The sequence below is a fragment of the Eucyclogobius newberryi genome, unplaced genomic scaffold (assembly GCF_026437365.1).
Source record: "Eucyclogobius newberryi isolate DKJ021-1_F unplaced genomic scaffold, fEucNew1.0.hap1 SCAF_9, whole genome shotgun sequence".
NCBI classification, from domain to species: domain Eukaryota; kingdom Metazoa; phylum Chordata; class Actinopteri; order Gobiiformes; family Gobiidae; genus Eucyclogobius; species Eucyclogobius newberryi.
Genome location: NW_027316532.1, coordinates 23,309,097 through 23,327,185, shown reverse-complemented (window position 1 = coordinate 23,327,185; position 18,089 = coordinate 23,309,097).

Here is an 18,089-nt window from a genome sequence, read left to right as displayed (position 1 = left end):
CCTCCAGCCTGAGCGAACTAACGTGACAGAATCGTGTTGTTTCAAACAGCAGCATTAACCGTCTCTTTGTAAGAGAAGTTCAATACCTGGAGAGTGTTGTTGAGTTTGCAGTTTCTTTACATCGTCAAGAAGTTTCTTCTTTCGTTTTTCGGCATCGGGGGGATATATTCCTCTGGACATGAGGACCACGCAGGAACCACGTTGTGTTGTGTTTATGTTTTGCTCTCGTTCTGCTCGCGCACAATGAAGTTGACCAATCAGCGCAGGTTTGGTGTCTTGGTTGCCAGATTGTCATTACAAATAAACGCGGTTTGTGTGTTATGTTACCGCTGTGTGTCGCTGCCGCGCCAGCAGCGCTACTACACTAGTGGCGCACGCTGCGCTTGCACTTCGCATAAAACGGGTTGCCAGATTGGGGGCCCTATTAACGCCTCGGGGCCCTACGCGGCTGCTTAGTTCGCTTATAGGCTGGGCCGGCCCTGATTAGACTCCTGACATTTCTGTAAAATTACAAACTTTAATGAACGCTATAGCACTTCTTATCCAACGTGTAACTCTGATGTTCTGATGTTCTGTTGGTGTTGACTGAGGTACCCTGAATATAGTCTGGTTCCCTAGCGTCCTCTGCCGTCCGTCCCTTCTCACACACCCTGACCTTGTGCTGACCCGGGGAGTGAAGACGAGGCTTCGGGGCTTTGAACCGGCTCGAGTGACCTTTACAAAGCCGCTTTGTACGGTACTTACTTTGTTATTGTGTTTTCTGTGCAGGACATTTCATAAATCCCCTCCAGACAGTTTCTTTCTTTGCCATATAGTTGTTTTCCCAACAATGTATTTAATTTACAACGTGTTATCTCACTAAAGGTTTTAAAACAGTTTAAGGCGTTGCGCATGTGATATCGCGACCGCCTTAGCTTCCTGGCCTCGACCGTTTGCCGAATGTCTCTGCCCCCTCTTGCCATCAGAAAATAGGTCCGCTGAAAGGTACACAAAACATCTTTGCTCTAAAAAAATAATAAAAAATAAATCATGCAATGCCCGTGTATAGAGTTAATTACAGAAGCCCTGGCCCTGACTTCCTGTGTGTTTTCCCGTGTGTTGTGTTTGGCCATTGTCAGCTCGCCGCTCCATGACAGACTCTAACATCACCGTGGCACTTCATTGTCAGCAGCAGACTCGGAGCTCGGGCTGCAGGGGTCCGGAGCGGAACAAAGCGCATTCCTCCTCTTCATTCATGCTCACACCGGAGATCATGTGAAGGCAGAAGGGATCGTGCCACGTCAGCCACTGGCGTTTTCCCCACATATTATTCTGTTGCTGTTTCATTCTGCGCTTTTTGAACTGGGTGTTGGGTTGTTGGCCTCGGTATTGTCTGCACCGAAACTTAAACTGCTTCCACACTATGATATTAAACTTGTAAATCGACCATGTGTTCAGTCACAGCCGCATTTGCTCGTCTCTGTGGAGATAGATCAGTTAAATGCCATACATGTACCAAACTGTCATTTTCATATCTAAATGTCCTGGTCCTGGTCCTCTACCTCTCCAGGGGTTCAGGATCCCATTGTACACTACAGGAAGATTGAACCTTAGACCTCCGTTTCTGTTTAAAGAAGGTTTTTCTTTTTTAACAAAAATAGCTTCCTTAACTCCTCTTTCAAACCATCTTTTCTCCCTGCTTAAAACCTTCACCTCACCGTCTTCAAACGAGTGATTAGAGGCTTCAAGATGGAGATGCACGGCGCTCTGTGGTCCTGAACTTGTATTTCTTCTGTGCTGATAGAGCCTCTTGTGTAGAGGCTGTTTAGTCTCACCTATGTACCGTTCTTTACAACTTTTTTAAGCAGGGAGAAAAGATGGTTTGAAAGAGGAGTGAAGGAAGCTATTTTTGTTAAAAAAGAAAAACCTTCTTTAAACAGAAACGAAGGTCTAAGGTTCAATCGTCCTGTAGTCTACAATGGGATCCTGAACCCCTGGAGAGGTAGAGGACCAGGACCAGGACATTTAGATGCTTATCAGGTACTCAGGGTGGGTGAGCCAGGGTCTCACAAAGACAAAGGGGAGACTAATAGCCCATTAAAGGGTTAAATAGGCTCGGTAGATACCAAGAAGGTAAGTTTCTGTTGAAACAAACAACTCTTTCCTCTTCAGGAAGGCTCCTCCCAATGGGCTGGACTTACCACAGAATAGTATAAATATCGGAGTTCTCGACCTAAATTCTTTTATTGACAATGACTCTTGGATGAGAGTCGAAACGTCTATTTTTTCAAACTGAGTCCAGATGACTACAACTGAAGCTTTTTCTACTATGGAACACGCCTGGACGAATGAGGGATTACACCAACATATGTCATATTCATACGCAATAATGTCATATTCATGTGCAATACTCATACGCAATAATGTCATATTCATGTGCAATACTCATACGCAAGAATGTCATATTCATGTGCAATACTCATACGCAATAATGTCATATTCATGTGCAATACTCATACGCAAGAATGTCATATTCATGTGCAATACTCATACGCAATAATATCATATTCATGTGCAATACTCATACGCAAGAATGTCATATTCATGTGCAATACTCATACGCAAGAATGTCATATTCATGTGCAATACTCATACGCAATAATATCATATTCATGTGCAATACTCATACGCAATAATATCATATTGATGTGCAATACTCATACGCAAGAATGTCATATTCATGTGCAATACTCATACGCAATAATATCATATTCCGTGTGTTTACTTTTGCCACTATTATGATTTTTGGGTTATTTTTTTATATATTTTTTTAATTTAATGTATTTATTTTTATATATCTTTTTATTTTTATTTACTTTTATTTTTTCATTTATTTTCTATTTATTTTTTTCTATTCCTTATTAAGAAAATGAGAGGTTTTGTCTTTGAGAATTTTGTTTATAAGAGTTTTTCTATAAGTAATCAATTCTTTTCTTCTGTATCTACAACACCGAAATCTCCCCATTGTGTGGACAAACAAAGGCTATCTTATCTTATCTTATTTAAGGCAAAGCAAAAAAGACAAACTGCAAGAGAAAAGTTACATGGAGCAGTTTTAAGTCTAACAAAATGCCAGCTCTGCTCTGTAGGTGACAAGACTTTCAGTTTTGCCAAATATAAACCCTTTCAAAGTCATAATTATGTTTACATTTATGACAACTGGCCACCAGGGGTCAGTAACGCAGTGTATTCTTTACCATATCGAGCTGTAGACGCTGATATTGATGAGTGGGCGGGGCATAATCTTCTTCTTCTGAGTTAAACCTCTTACAATCACTCACTGGACATGACAAAGTGGAGCCTTCTGACCTGCCTCTTATTCACTGTAATTTGTTTATTTGGCTCCAAACACAGCACAGACCGGCCTCTGTTCATCCAATTTGGATCAAATTGAAACATGTAATGTGGCTGTAAAGGGCTGCACGCGCTCGCCACATGCACCGCCGCTCACTTTACACCTTTAATCTAATATGTATTCAAATGCACGTTTGTTAGATGGAAGAACAGGCGATGTAGACGTGCCTTGAAGTGTCTAGTTGATTTAAAGTTGATTTAAACTGTGACTTAATACTTTAATCTTACTGTCGAGTCAAAGATGAGCTAAAAAAAAACAATTTATTTCACTAAACTGATCACTTTAGAAAGAGAACGCTGAGGTCTTCACACTTTCATCCAGCTCACGATGAACTCTCATGAATCATTTGTGTGTAACTTGACTCACTTCAACCTCAACAGAAAACACACAAAAAACGTTATGAAAAGCACATTTTCTCCAATCTAATCCTTCCCCCTTTCCCTCTCCTCCACAGTCCTCCCTCTTCCCCTGTCCCTCTCTGTCCTCCCTCTTCCCCTGTCCCTCTGTCCTCCCTCTTCCCCTGTCCCTCTGTCCTCCCTCTTCCCCTGTCCCTCTGTCCTCCCTCTTTCCCTGTCCCTCTCTGTCCTCCCTCTTCCCCTGTCCCTCTGTCCTCCCTCTTCCCTTGTCCCTCTCTGTCCTCCCTCTTCCCCTGTCCCTCTGTCCTCCCTCTTCCCCTGTCCCTCTGTCCTCCCTCTTCCCCTGTCCCTCTGTCCTCCCTCTTCCCCTGTCCCTCTGTCCTCCCTCTTCCCCTGTCCCTCTCTGTCCTCCCTCTCCTCCTCCTCTCCTCCTCTCCTCCTCCTCTCTCCTCCTCGTCCATCCATCCTCAGCCGGAGCGGGCCCTCAATGCCCCCCATGTGTTTTCGTCAGTGTTTGGGGGGCTTTGAGGGCCAAACTCTTCAGATCCTCTCCAGTAAAAAAAACAAGGGTCCACTTCCACTCAGCCTATAGAGCCTCCACACTGGGCCCCTGAGGCTGAGAGGGGGAGCCCGGGCCCCTGAATAGACCCCTGCTCACTCCAGCCAGAATGAAAGCGCCAATTAACTGCATACCTCGGGGCTCCACATGGCGATTGTTTCACGAGAGGTCCAGAAAATCCCAAACCTCCAAAACAACATATTGGTGAATTATCTTTTAATTGCAAGTGTCATAAAGAAGGCGGGACTTGATCGCTCTCATCTTTGTTACAGAAATTGCACTTTTTTTGTCTTTTCACACAAATAAGGCATTTATTTTTACTTTCGCAATAAGTTTATGCAAAAGGGAAAACGTTGTGAACCAATAGAAAGTACAAAACATCATGTATTATTGTTTTCTACACCGTTGTAGCCTGGCCAGCCGAGCCTATGCTTTTCCTGTACTGTACCATGACATGTGTTGATTGACAGGCAGTTACAGCCAATCGAAACAAGACACGGTCCATCCTCTGCATCATAACTAACACGGCGTCCAGTTTAAACTCTTGTTCTAAAAGACAGAAGACTAGTGAGTCGCTGAATTAAATGAACCCGATTGCACTGCTCTGTCCGAGTTTGGGACCGTTAGAGGAGGGAGTGGCCACCGGCAGAAGAGGGAGTGGCCACCGGCGCGTTCCCATGGTGATGGTCGTGATTAAGAATGAATCGATTTTGTATGTTTGCTGTTATTGAATGTTTGTTGTTGGACATTTAAGTGTATTCCACGCTTTAGTCGACTATGGCCCTCGATTTCCCATGGGTTTTAATCCTAGTGTGAGATAACGCTTTCTGTACCAGCTCCAGCCACAAGGGGCAGTAATAACACAGATGACGATTAGATTTAATAGCTCAATAGTCGAAACGTTGAAATCAAACGTTAAAACCCAAATGAAAAACGTTACCATTGCCTTAGTAAGGGATCATCTCAAAATGGGTTGAAGCTGAAAAGACTTCATATTTTTCGTCTTGGGGGGGGTCAAGACGCGGCACAGCAAATGATCAAGAGATTTCACTAGTAATGTGCTACGCACTGACCGGAAGAAGGACCAACACAAACTCCGCATGAGGTTTCGGCCAATCACAGGAGACGTGAGATTCTCACTGAGACGAAAGCACGTGTTCTGCTTCTGTCATTCTGACATCATGTTTGGTCTAAACACAGGCAATTGACAATTACAGGTTTTGACAGGAAACATGAGTTTCTCACTCTCTCATCTCAATGTAGTCATCTCACAGTTTGGGTTGAATGGGATGTGTAGTAGGGCCCCTAGGGCCCGTGGACCATGTGGATTGAGTAAACAAACATGCATGACAAGTGACATTATTTGGAGAGTTGATAACCTCTACTGATAACATACCAAAGGATGTTCAGGGACTAGAGGTGAGCAGGGTCTATCAAGCTACTATCGTTTTATCAACGCGGAAAATTTTACATGATATTTTTAGTCTTTTGAGGAGGGGCAGGGGTCCAGAGAGAGATGAAAAAAATTAAGACTTTTCAGCTTCAACCCATTTTGAGATGATCCCTAAGACAGGAGTAATACTAGTTTCTATTTTGAGTAAAAATGAGTCCAAATAATCAAAAACCTTGCATCACCCGTGATCTTTATTCAAATCAGTCTGACTCAAACACAAACCCTAAACACAAATATCTAAAATCAATATTTCATGCGTAAAGAGTGTGAGAATTGGAAACATGACGACACAGTCTTCTCATCTCTCCTTCTCCCTCTCTCGCTCCCTCTCTCTCTCCTTCTCTCCCTCTCTCCCCCTCTCTCCTTCTCCCTCTCTCTCTCCCCCTCTCTCTCTCCCTCTCTCTCTCCCTCTCTCTACCTGTCTCTCTCCCCCCTCTCTCTCCCCCTCTCTCTCCCCCTCTCTCTCTCTCCCTCTTTCTCTCTCCCTCTCTCCCTCTCCCTCTCCCCCCCTCTCTCTCCACCTTCACCACCTCCCGTGCTTTCATCTCCCCTCACTCCCTCCCTGCCTCCGCCCCTTCCTCAATCGTTTGATATCTCCCCTTTAAAGGCTGGAACTTGAACGCACCGCAGACATTTCTCATTATCGCCGCTGCACAGATTTCTAATCAGAAGCTTTGAGGTTTGTTTGTTTGTGTGTTTGTTTTTTTTGTTTGTTCTTTTTAGGCCATTTATTTCCCATCTTTCTCAACGCACTGACTCATGTGCCGCGTGCTCTATATTTAACTCCAAATGTCACCCGCAAGCCCCGGTCTTCAACGCAGCCACAAATAGTGTTGGATTTTGACACGCAATCGGCTTATGTCTTCAAAGGGAAAACTGTGATGGGGCAAAAAATGAAAGAAAAAAAAGGAGAAGTGAAGATAGAAGCTCCAAGAGGAAGAGGAGGAAGAGGAGGAGAAATAAGAGGAAGAGGAGGAAGAAGAGGAGGAGGAGGAGGAGGAGGAGGAGGAGGAGGAGGAGGATCGGGGGATGTCAAATCCAGCTGGGAAAAAATTGTGGTGGGGGGGCAAAAAAAACTTCAAAGAATCATGTTACCATAGCAACAGTATGCTGCCTGCTTTAAAACTCCACCCCGACTCATAAGAAATGCATTAGTCCAAATGCACAGCACTGACTGAGCAGTCAAGAGCAGAGGCTGAGCAGAATCAACCCAAATGTAGACTAAGTGTGGACTAAATGTGGACCAAATATAGACCAAATGTGGACTAAATGTGGACTAAATGTAGACCAAATGTAGACCAAATGTAGACCCAAATGTAGACCAAATGTAGACCAAATGTAGACCAAATGTAGACCAAATGTAGACCAAATGTGGACTAAATGTAGACCAAATGTAGACCAAATGTAGACCCAAATGTAGACCAAATGTAGACCAAATGTAGACCAAATGTAGACCCAAATGTAGACCAAATATAGACCAAATGTGGACTAAATGTGGACCAAATGTGGACTAAATGTAGACCAAATGTAGACCAAATGTAGACCAAATGTAGACCAAATGTGGACTAAATGTAGACCAAATGTAGACCAAATGTAGACCCAAATGTAGACCAAATGTAGACTAAATGTAGACCAAATATAGACCAAATGTAGACCAAATGTAGACCAAATGTAGACCAAATGTAGACCCAAATGTAGACCAAATGTGGACCAAATGTGGACGAAATGTGGACCAAATGTAGACCCAAATGTAGACCAAATGTGGACCAAATGTGGACCAAATGTAGACCCAAATGTAGACCAAATGTGGACCAAATGTAGACCCAAATGTGGACCAAATGTAGACTAAATGTGGACCAAATGTAGACCCAAATGTAGACCAAATGTAGACCCAAATGTAGACCAAATGTAGACCAAATGTGGACCAAATGTGGACCAAATGTAGACTAAATGTAGACCAAATGTGGACCAAATGTAGACTAAATGTAGACTAAGTGTAAACCCAAATGTAGATCAAATATAGATCAAATGTAGATCAAATGTAGACTAAATGTAAACCCAAATGTAGACCCAAATGTAGACCAAATGTAGACTAAGTGTAAACCCAAATGCAGACTAAATGTAGACCTCAATGATATTGTGATTGATGCCAGTCAACGTATCTCGCCGCATTTCAACGCAAACGCGGTGCAGTTCCGAGCCTTTTTCCAAGCCCTTTTTAAAAAAAAACTCTTCCCTTTGTCCAAACCTCGGTCAGAAAATGTCAGACATCATCTCGCAGCGAGGATGACATTTCAGCAGGAGGAGTCAAATCAAGGCCAAAGATAGTTCAGTGACTCAGCTCAACACTTTTCTATTGTCAGTTCTTTTAGAGTCTTCAGAGTGCCCGGAATGTCAGCTGTGCGTTTGCGTTTGCTTTCGCTGCTCTAGTCTTCCTCTGCCGTCACTCATTGTGTTCAAGACCTGTCCATTGTTTCAAATTATTCTGCTCTCATACAGCTGTATTTTACCTGAAATACTCTCCCGGGAACAGACGGTCGAGCACAAAAGTGTGATTGTACTGGCAAAACAATGGTGACCTCAACCATTAACCAACTTAGAAAAGACTGGGAGACCAACATTGACTATGCATTCACAAATCTAGTCCAAATCCACAAAACCAAACCCAAAAAGTGCAAAGTAAACACAGTGAAAAGGGATTTGAAAGCATGTATTTGGTTTTATCTATATAACTTAGTGTCTGGCCACCACAAATAGTCTGTTTTTATGGTCATTTTTGCCAATAATAAAAAAGATAATAAAAAAATGACTGATGTTCTTCCTGTGGTCTGAACATTTCCTCTGTGGTGGTGGAGGTGGTTGAGACACACAAATAACATGCAAAGACCTGTACTGAGGTCACTGTGTCAAGCGATGTGCAGAGGTCACTGTCTGTCTACAACACGGATACAGTATGATCACGCTGTGTTTTTGTTTTACTGCACACAAAGCGGTGACATAAAGTAGAATTTAGACTGTTATTACTCAACTATGAGTTTAAAGAGAAAAATTACCACTTTCAACGTTTGTTTCTGCACTATGTAACTTTTCTGATGTCGTTGCTATGCCTCGGGTGTTTCACATTATGGCATTTAAAGTCCTAAATAAAATGAATGAAATAAATGGAATAAATGGAATAAATAAAATAAATAAAATAAATAAAATAAATAAAATAAATAAAATAAATAAAATAAATAAATGAAATAGAATAGAATAGAATAACATAAAGAATAAAAATCGCTTTTTCAAGGTCATTTGAGCCATAAAAATGCCTGTAATGAAATAATTCAGTTTAATGCCATACTATGGAAAATCCCAGGAGACAAGCTGGTGGCTGACATAATGCACTTCAACATGTTGCAGAATACTTCAACTATATTTTAGAACAACCTTACTAACCCAATGAAAATAAAACAGTTTGTTCCAGATTATACCAAATAAAAAACATAATATATATTTAAAACAGTAGTTACTTCATGATAATTATGTATTACGCAGGGATTGTTATGACCTTGTTGCAGTTCATATCAGTGTAATGTGTACCAACAAACAAAAACCATCCCATTTTGGTTCCTCGCCCACCATTTGGGAACTTCTGGGACTTAACAGCTCCTGCAATATAAGATCAAGAGTTTGCCTTTGCTGCTTTATCTCCTGGATCACTTTCAGACGGCAGTAGCCAAAGTCCATGATGGCTGGCTACAAAATCCTGATTGGCCGAGTGCAGCTCTGTGCAGAGTGTGTGTGAGTGAGTGTGTAGACTAAAATGTTTAATTACAAAAAGCTTGAAGGGGTTTGTTTTACCGGATTAGCCCATTTGCATTTTTTAATTACGGCCCAGACCCAAAGAGCCACCTGCTTCCAAAGATAAAGGTAGTTAGAAAGTGTCCTCTGGTCTGGTTCAGAGCTACTTAAAAGTAAAGTCTGAAGTGATCTGTTTATGTATAGAAAAGTATAACTCTGGAGACTACTGGAGTACTTATTTGTGCATAACCCTACGGAAGATTATTGTATTCACATTTTTAAAAAAGTATCTTGTAATTACGAGATACTTTTCTTGTAATTATGAGGAAAATAAGCTAAATGTGTGAGTATAATGAGCTTCCGTAGAGGCTCTTACTTACTGAATGCAGGGTTGGGACGGTCCAATCACAGCCACTTATGTTCTACTTGTCTCTCAAACATGAACAAAATATCAAACCTCTTTTCCTCTATTGAAAGACTTTCTTCACTCGATGTTTCTGCAGAAATCCATGCTGTTTCTCCGTCCTTTGTGTCATGTTTGTACTTTATTTTTTACTCGTATTAAAGCCGCCGTGTTTGTTTTGACACCGATTGGTCGACCCGCCTGTCAATCACAACCGTCGGAAATCGTGGAGACAGGCTTTGTAAAGTTTTCTGGAGCGTGTGTACTCTTGGCTGATCGGGCAACACAGAGTCAGTGATGTATTTAGTGTAAAATGTCTGTCTGTGTGTGTGGGAGGCAGACAATGCTTTAGAGTGGGTTTAGTCTTGTGTAAATAAATCTGAAGCCAAGAGCCTGAGCGCGAGGAGCGTGACAGCCTCTGAACACAGGCAGCGCTGACACATGCAGGCTTGTTACTGCTGCACAGCCATGTTCTGCTGGCTAAACAGCGACTAACAACACACTCGGATTAGTGGGGAAATGACAGGTGAGGCGCATCCATAAACCACTCAAACAAATATGCGCTAAATAAACATAATGAGAGGCCCAAATGTAGACCCAAATGTAGATCAAATGTAGACGCAATGTAGCCTAAATGTAAACCAAATGTTGACCCAAATGTAGACCCAAATGTAGACCCAAATGTGGACCAAATGTAGACCCAAATGTAGACCAAATGTAGACCAAATGTAGACCCAAATGTAGACCAAATGTAGACCAAATGTAGACCAAATGTAGACCCAAATGTAGACCAAATGTAGACCAAATGTAGACTAAATGTAGCCTAAATGTAGACATAATGTAGACCCAAATGTAGACCAAATGTAGACCAAATGTAGATCAAATGTAGACGCAATGTAGCCTAAATGTAAACCAAATGTTGACCCAAATGTAGACTCAAATGTAGACCCAAATGTGGACCAAATGTAGACCCAAATGTAGACCAAATGTAGACCAAATGTAGACCCAAATGTAGACCAAATGTAGACCAAATGTAGACCAAATGTAGACCCAAATGTAGACCAAATGTAGACCAAATGTAGACCAAATGTAGACCAAATGTAGACCCAAATGTAGACCAAATGTAGACCAAATGTAGACTAAATGTAGACCCAAATGTAGACCAAATGTATACCAAATGTAGACTAAATGTAGACCAAATGTATACCAAATGTAGACCAAATGTAGACTAAATGTAGACTAAATGTAGCCTAAATGTAGACTAAATGTAGACCCAAATGTAGACTAAATGTAGACCCAAATGTAGACCAAATGTAGACTAAATGTAGACTAAATGTAGCCTAAATGTAGACATAATGTAGACCCAAATGTAGACCCAAATGTAGACCAAATGTAGACCCAAATGTAGACTAAATGTAGACCCAAATGTAGACCCAAATGTAGACCAAATGTAGACTAAATGTAGACCCAAATGTAGACCAAATGTAGACTAAATGTAGACCCAAATGTAGACCAAATGTAGACCCAAATGTAGACCAAATGTAGACTAAATGTAGACCCAAATGTAGACCCAAATGTAGACCAAATGTAGACCAAATGTAGACCCAAATGTAGACCCAAATGTAGACCAAATGTAGACTAAATGTAGCCTAAATGTAGACATAATGTAGACCCAAATGTAGACCCAAATGTAGACTAAATGTAGACCCAAATGTAGACCCAAATGTAGACCCAAATGTAGACCAAATATAGACCCAAATGTGGACCAAATGTAGACCCAAATGTGGACCAAATGTAGACCCAAATGTAGACCAAATGTAGACCAAATGTAGACCCAAATGTAGACCCAAATGTAGACCAAATGTAGACCAAATGTAGACCAAATGTAGACCCAAATGTAGACCAAATGTAGACCAAATGTATACCAAATGTATACCAAATGTAGACTAAATGTAGACCCAAATGTAGACCAAATGTATACCAAATGTAGACTAAATGTAGACCAAATGTAGACCAAATGTAGACCAAATGTAGACCAAATGTAGACTAAATGTAGACTAAATGTAGACTAAATGTAGACTAAATGTAGACCCAAATGTAGACTAAATGTAGACCCAAATGTAGACCAAATGTAGACCAAATGTAGACTAAATGTAGACTAAATGTAGCCTAAATGTAGACATAATGTAGACCCAAATGTAGACCCAAATGTAGACCAAATGTAGACCCAAATGTAGACTAAATGTAGACCCAAATGTAGACCCAAATGTAGACCAAATGTAGACTAAATGTAGACCCAAATGTAGACCAAATGTAGACTAAATGTAGACCCAAATGTAGACCAAATGTAGACCCAAATGTAGACCAAATGTAGACTAAATGTAGACCCAAATGTAGACCCAAATGTAGACCAAATGTAGACCAAATGTAGACCCAAATGTAGACCCAAATGTAGACCAAATGTAGACTAAATGTAGCCTAAATGTAGACATAATGTAGACCCAAATGTAGACCCAAATGTAGACTAAATGTAGACCCAAATGTAGACCCAAATGTAGACCCAAATGTAGACCAAATATAGACCCAAATATAGACCCTAATGTAGACCCAAATGTAGACTAAATGTAGCCTAAATGTAGACATAATGTAGACCCAAATGTAGACTAAATGTAGACCCAAATGTAGACCCAAATGTAGACCCAAATGTAGACCAAATATAGACCCAAATATAGACCCTAATGTAGACCCAAATGTAGACCCAAATGTAGACTAAATGTAGACCCAAATGTAGACCCAAATGTAGACCAAATGTAGACCAAATGTAGACCAAATGTAGACCAAATGAAGACCCAAATGGAGACCAAATGTAGACTAAATGTAGACCCAAATGTAGACCCAAATGTAGACCAAATATAGACCCAAATGGAGACCAAATGTAGACTAAATGTAGACCCAAATGTAGACCCAAATGTAGACCAAATATAGACCCAAATGGAGACCAAATGTAGACTAAATGTAGACCCAAATGTAGACCAAATATAGACCAAATGAGAGGCCGTGAACTTTTAAAACGAAAAATAAATAAATTGGCTATTCAAAGGTGCACTAGAACTTTTTTTCCCCGTGAAGACAATCTGGCGGCGTGATCCACACCAGAAAAGTCACATAAATTACTCTTTATTCTGGATTCCAGATCAGATCAGAACCTCCATGAGCACTGCAGCTGGTTATATCAAGTTTTATTTCTTTACTACTCCATTGTCTCTTCATGTTTGAACTGTATTGCGGCCTGTGTGCACCTGCTACAGTTGCACACGCCTGCACACAGCTAAATATGCGCAGAGCCGTGTGCACAACAAAGAAACACGTAAAAGAAGAGGAGGTCACGCTGGGTTTCGATTAGCAGCTCGTAAACGTTTCACTGCTTTGCTTTGATAGAGTCACGCTGGTTTGATTTCGACACCATTCGGCCTATGGAGCGCAACGAAGCACCGCTGGAGTTACAAAAGTACACTTCCATGTCATTTTTCCCGTAGACTTTTGAAGAGATTCCGCTCCGTGGTAACTGTGATGTCCATGACCCGTGATGAATTGGAAATGTACTTCTGGAAGCGAGCGCAGTCACTGTTGAGCGCCATTTTAATTCCAAAATACTACAATGACAGAAAACTCTCTTTCTTGAGACTATAGTACTAGGGATGTATCATTTTCAACACTAAATTACAGTTTATTTTTCAGTCCACAATATGTAACTTTTCTGCTTTGTTCCGCTCACAATAAAATACATGTTTCCCAGGGGATTTTTGAACAATTAATACATCTGTAATAAAAAAACAACAACAAAGCAACATAAAGTTTAATGCCAACAGGTAGCAGATAGGGATGTCAAGAGTATCAGGTCAATCGATAATCGTGATTAGCATCAGTTTTACCCCAAATCACTAAATCCATTGAATTCTTCTTCCTCTGTGTCACTTCTAAACAACTCCACAAACTCCAGAGGTAGAGGAAGTGCAGATTCTTCTTCTGCGTCGCTTAGAGCCTAGAGCGCCCTCTTGCGGTTGTCGCTCTGGAGTATAAGTCGCACCCCGGCCAAAACTATGTAAAAAGATACCACTTATAGTTCGGAAAATACGGTAATTTGGAAGCTCGGACTGTATTAAGAAAGTGAGGAATACGTTCGCTAAAAACTAGTTCTGTTTTTCACATTTGAAAGACGGTAAATCAGCTCCTTTTATACTGTGAATGACCTCGACCAGCTGGTACACGATCGCAATTCATTCTCCACCGTAATAAATCATTTGTCAGAAAGAACGGAAAGTGAAGTGAAGTAAGAGGGTTTCTGTGAAACTGGATAATTGATGCGGTGCGTTCACAGCAGCCCTTCCAACTGTGTAAACACCCTTGTATTTGTAAGTGTCTCAAGCAGCTGACCGGCTCGCAAACATCTGACGGAGTCCTCGGCCAGAGACCTGAACAAACGGGGCATTGAGGTGCCGCGGCGGCGTGCGGGGCGTTCGTGATCGTAATGTATCGCACTGGGAGTCGCCGAGCAGAACATCCTGGAGCGTGGGGGAACAGGGCCGTGCTCAATATATCGATAATATGCGTATCGAAACAGAGAGGCTTATTGTGATACTTTTAAACTACGTAAAGTCGTTAGAAATGGCCAAATCTGAGGAGCTGAAAATGTGACTTCATCATGGGACAGTTGTATTCTGATATTAAGGACATCGTGAACATGGCATTCTAATGCGTTTTGTTACTTTGTTTAATCAATACATAATTTTAGTAAACTTTTAACACCGGTTTTAAGGTATATCCATGAATCAGGATGCGTATCGTATCGACCTGTATTGGGATATGTATTGTATCGCGAGTTACTAGGCAATACCCAGCCCTAGTGGGGAATAGGTCGACCTAGATAACAAATGCTAACATCAACTTATATATTTTAGAGCAGGCCTGTCACCGTAATAACTAATATTGTTAAAAAAATAAGAGCTGCACTTTATTTTTTGGGTTGTACTGTACATTGTCTATATTTTCTGAGCACTTGTAGAGAACGTGTAATATTCCAAACATTTCGGCTGCATGGGGAGGAATAAGGATATAAATAAGGATATATCGTTGACTCTTTATTGTTACAGATAATCTACTCTACTGCTTTCGACATGTTTCCAAAAGGATATGCTGTCTCGCCAAAACAGTCCTCAATATGATGTATTTTCTGTAGCAAACTGCAATATATTAAAGTAAAAGTTGTTATTGTGACAGCCTTATGCAGTACAGGTGATGTTGTTTGAATTAATTATATTGTAAATTGATGGTGAAGGAAAGTACTGACTGGAAAAATGCTTTGCTTTAAATACAATATTTCTTTTTTTAGTTCATCTTTTCTTTTTCTTTTTTGTGAACACATAAAAACAAGAGCAGAGAGAGAACAGACATAAATCAATGATAGTAGACATCCAACAAATAATACACTTTTTCATATTTTCAGTAACTTGTGCTTTTTATGTATATACTTGACCTAAAATAAGAATAATTCAATTTGAATAATCTAGTCTAATGGCAAGGCAAGTTTATTTGTAGAGCACTAATTCGTACATAAAAGTGCTTCAAACAACAGGAAAAAATGCATAAAAATCCCAAAGACATGACAGAAATCACAAAACAGTTTAAGACATAAAAGAGAAGACGCACGACACCTTCAGATCAAGATGTTTACCTCCTGTCTTCTGAATAAATACATATTTCGACTGTCACATGGTCTGTCATCTGGACTTTCAGGTCTGTCTCCTTCTTCAGTTTAAACAGTGTGAACCAGGAGGATTCCCTGAAGGACCAGAGCAGCCGCTGAAGACACCAAACCAAACAAACGACACCGACAGTCTTGAAATATGCTGCACCGGAGTGTTCCCAGTTCCCAGTGTGCAGCGGATCCATGGTGTGCAGCGGATCCATGGTGTGCAGCGGATCCATGGTGTGCAGTGGATCCATGGTGTACAGTAGATCCATGGTGTGCAGCGGGTCCATGGTGTACAGCAGATCCATGGTGTGCAGCAGATCCATGGTGTGCAGCGGATCCATGGTGTGCAGCGGATCCATGGTGGATCCATGGTGTGCAGCGGGTCCATGGTGGATCCATGGTGTGCAGCGGATCCATGGTGTGCAGCAGATCCATGGTGTACAGCGGGTCCATGGTGTGCAGCGGATCCATGGTGTGCAGCAGATCCATGGTGTGCAGCAGATCCATGGTGTGCAGCGGATCCATGGTGTACAGTAGATCCATGGTGTGCAGCGGGTCAATGGTGTGCTGCAGATTCATATTGAGCAGCGGATCCATTGTGTGCAGCAGATCCATGGTGTGCAGCGGATCCATGGTGTGCAGCGGGTCCATGGTGTGCAGCGGATCCATGTTGTGCAGCAGATCCATGGTGTGCAGTGGATCCATGTTGTGTAACAGATCCATGGTGTGCAGCGGATCCATGGTGTGCAGCGGATCCATGGTGTACAGTAGATCCATGGTGTGCAGCGGGTCAATGGTGTGCTGCAGATTCATATTGAGCAGCGGATCCATTGTGTGCAGCGGATCCATTGTGTGCGGCGGATCCATGGTGTGCAGCGGATCCATGGTGTGCAGCGGGTCCATGGTGTGCAGCGGATCCATGTTGTGCAGCAGATCCATGGTGTGCAGTGGATCCATGGTGTGTAACAGATCCATGGTGAGCAGCAGATCCATGTTGTGCAGCAGATCCATGGTGTGCAGCTGATCCATGGTGTGCAGCAGATCCATGGTGAGCAGCAGATCCATGTTGTGCAGCAGATCCATGGTGTGTAGCGGATCCTTGGTGTGCAGCGGATCCTTGGTGTGCAGCATATCCATGATGAGCAGCAGATCCTTGGTGTGCAGCAGATCCATGGTGAGCAGCGGATCCATAGTGTACAGCAGATCCATGGTGTACAGTAGATCCATGGTGTACAGCAGATCCATGATGAGCAGCGGATCCATAGTGTACAGCAGATCCATGGTGAGCAGCGGATCCATAGTGTACAGCGGATCCATAGTGTACAGCAGATCCATGGTGAGCAGCGGATCCATAGTGTACAGCAGATCCATGGTGTACAGTAGATCCATAGTGTACAGCAGATCCATGATGAGCAGCGGATCCATAGTGTACAGCAGATCCATGGTGAGCAGCGGATCCATAGTGTACAGCGGATCCATAGTGTACAGCAGATCCATGGTGAGCAGCGGATCCATAGTGTACAGCGGATCCATGGTGAGCAGCGGATCCATAGTGTACAGCGGATCCATGGTGAGCAGCGGATCCATAGTGTACAGCGTATCCATAGTGTACAGCAGATCCATGGTGAGCAGCAGATCCATAGTGTACAGCAGATCCATGGTGAGCAGCAGATCCTGAAAAAAGCAGCTTTGAGAGTGAAAGTTGAGGCTGAGGCTAAAACAAGACATAGACTTTCACGGGAACAGAGCCAGAGTGGCAATTTACACAGACTGGCACTTTTAAATGTGTTTAAAACACATTATAACAAATATAGACCAATATATTATTTAATTTGTTTCACTCTCTCTGTAGTTGATCACGTGACAGTAAGACGCATTAGCCTCTGTTACTTCCTGCAGAGAAAGTAAAAGCAAGCATCTAGTTGACCCACATTCCTAACGATTAAACTAAAATTGCAAGACAAAATCCAAAAGAAGAGATGTAAAACTCACGCGTTTACAAGTCACGTCACGTCGATCCTCGGCTTTCGCACAATCAGCCTTTTCTTTTTTAATTATCAGACAGTGGAATCAACTCCCAGATCAGTCTGAAATTGTCTGTAGATATTCATAACTTAACTTGAAAAAGCACATCAAAGATAATCAACGGTGCCAACATCAGCCTGTATTAATTCTGTAACTCTTAGAAATGACTTTGTTTTATAGTGTATTTTACTGAGCTAATGTTAATAATGAAATGTAACGTGTTGTAATTGTAATGAAATGTGTACTTTTATTATTGTGATGTATTCACCTGCAGATGGAAAGTAGCAGTAGCTAAATCTGGTGCAGATCATCTTTTCTCTTGAAGATGAATGATTTTATACATGGTCCCTGACAAATAAAGACT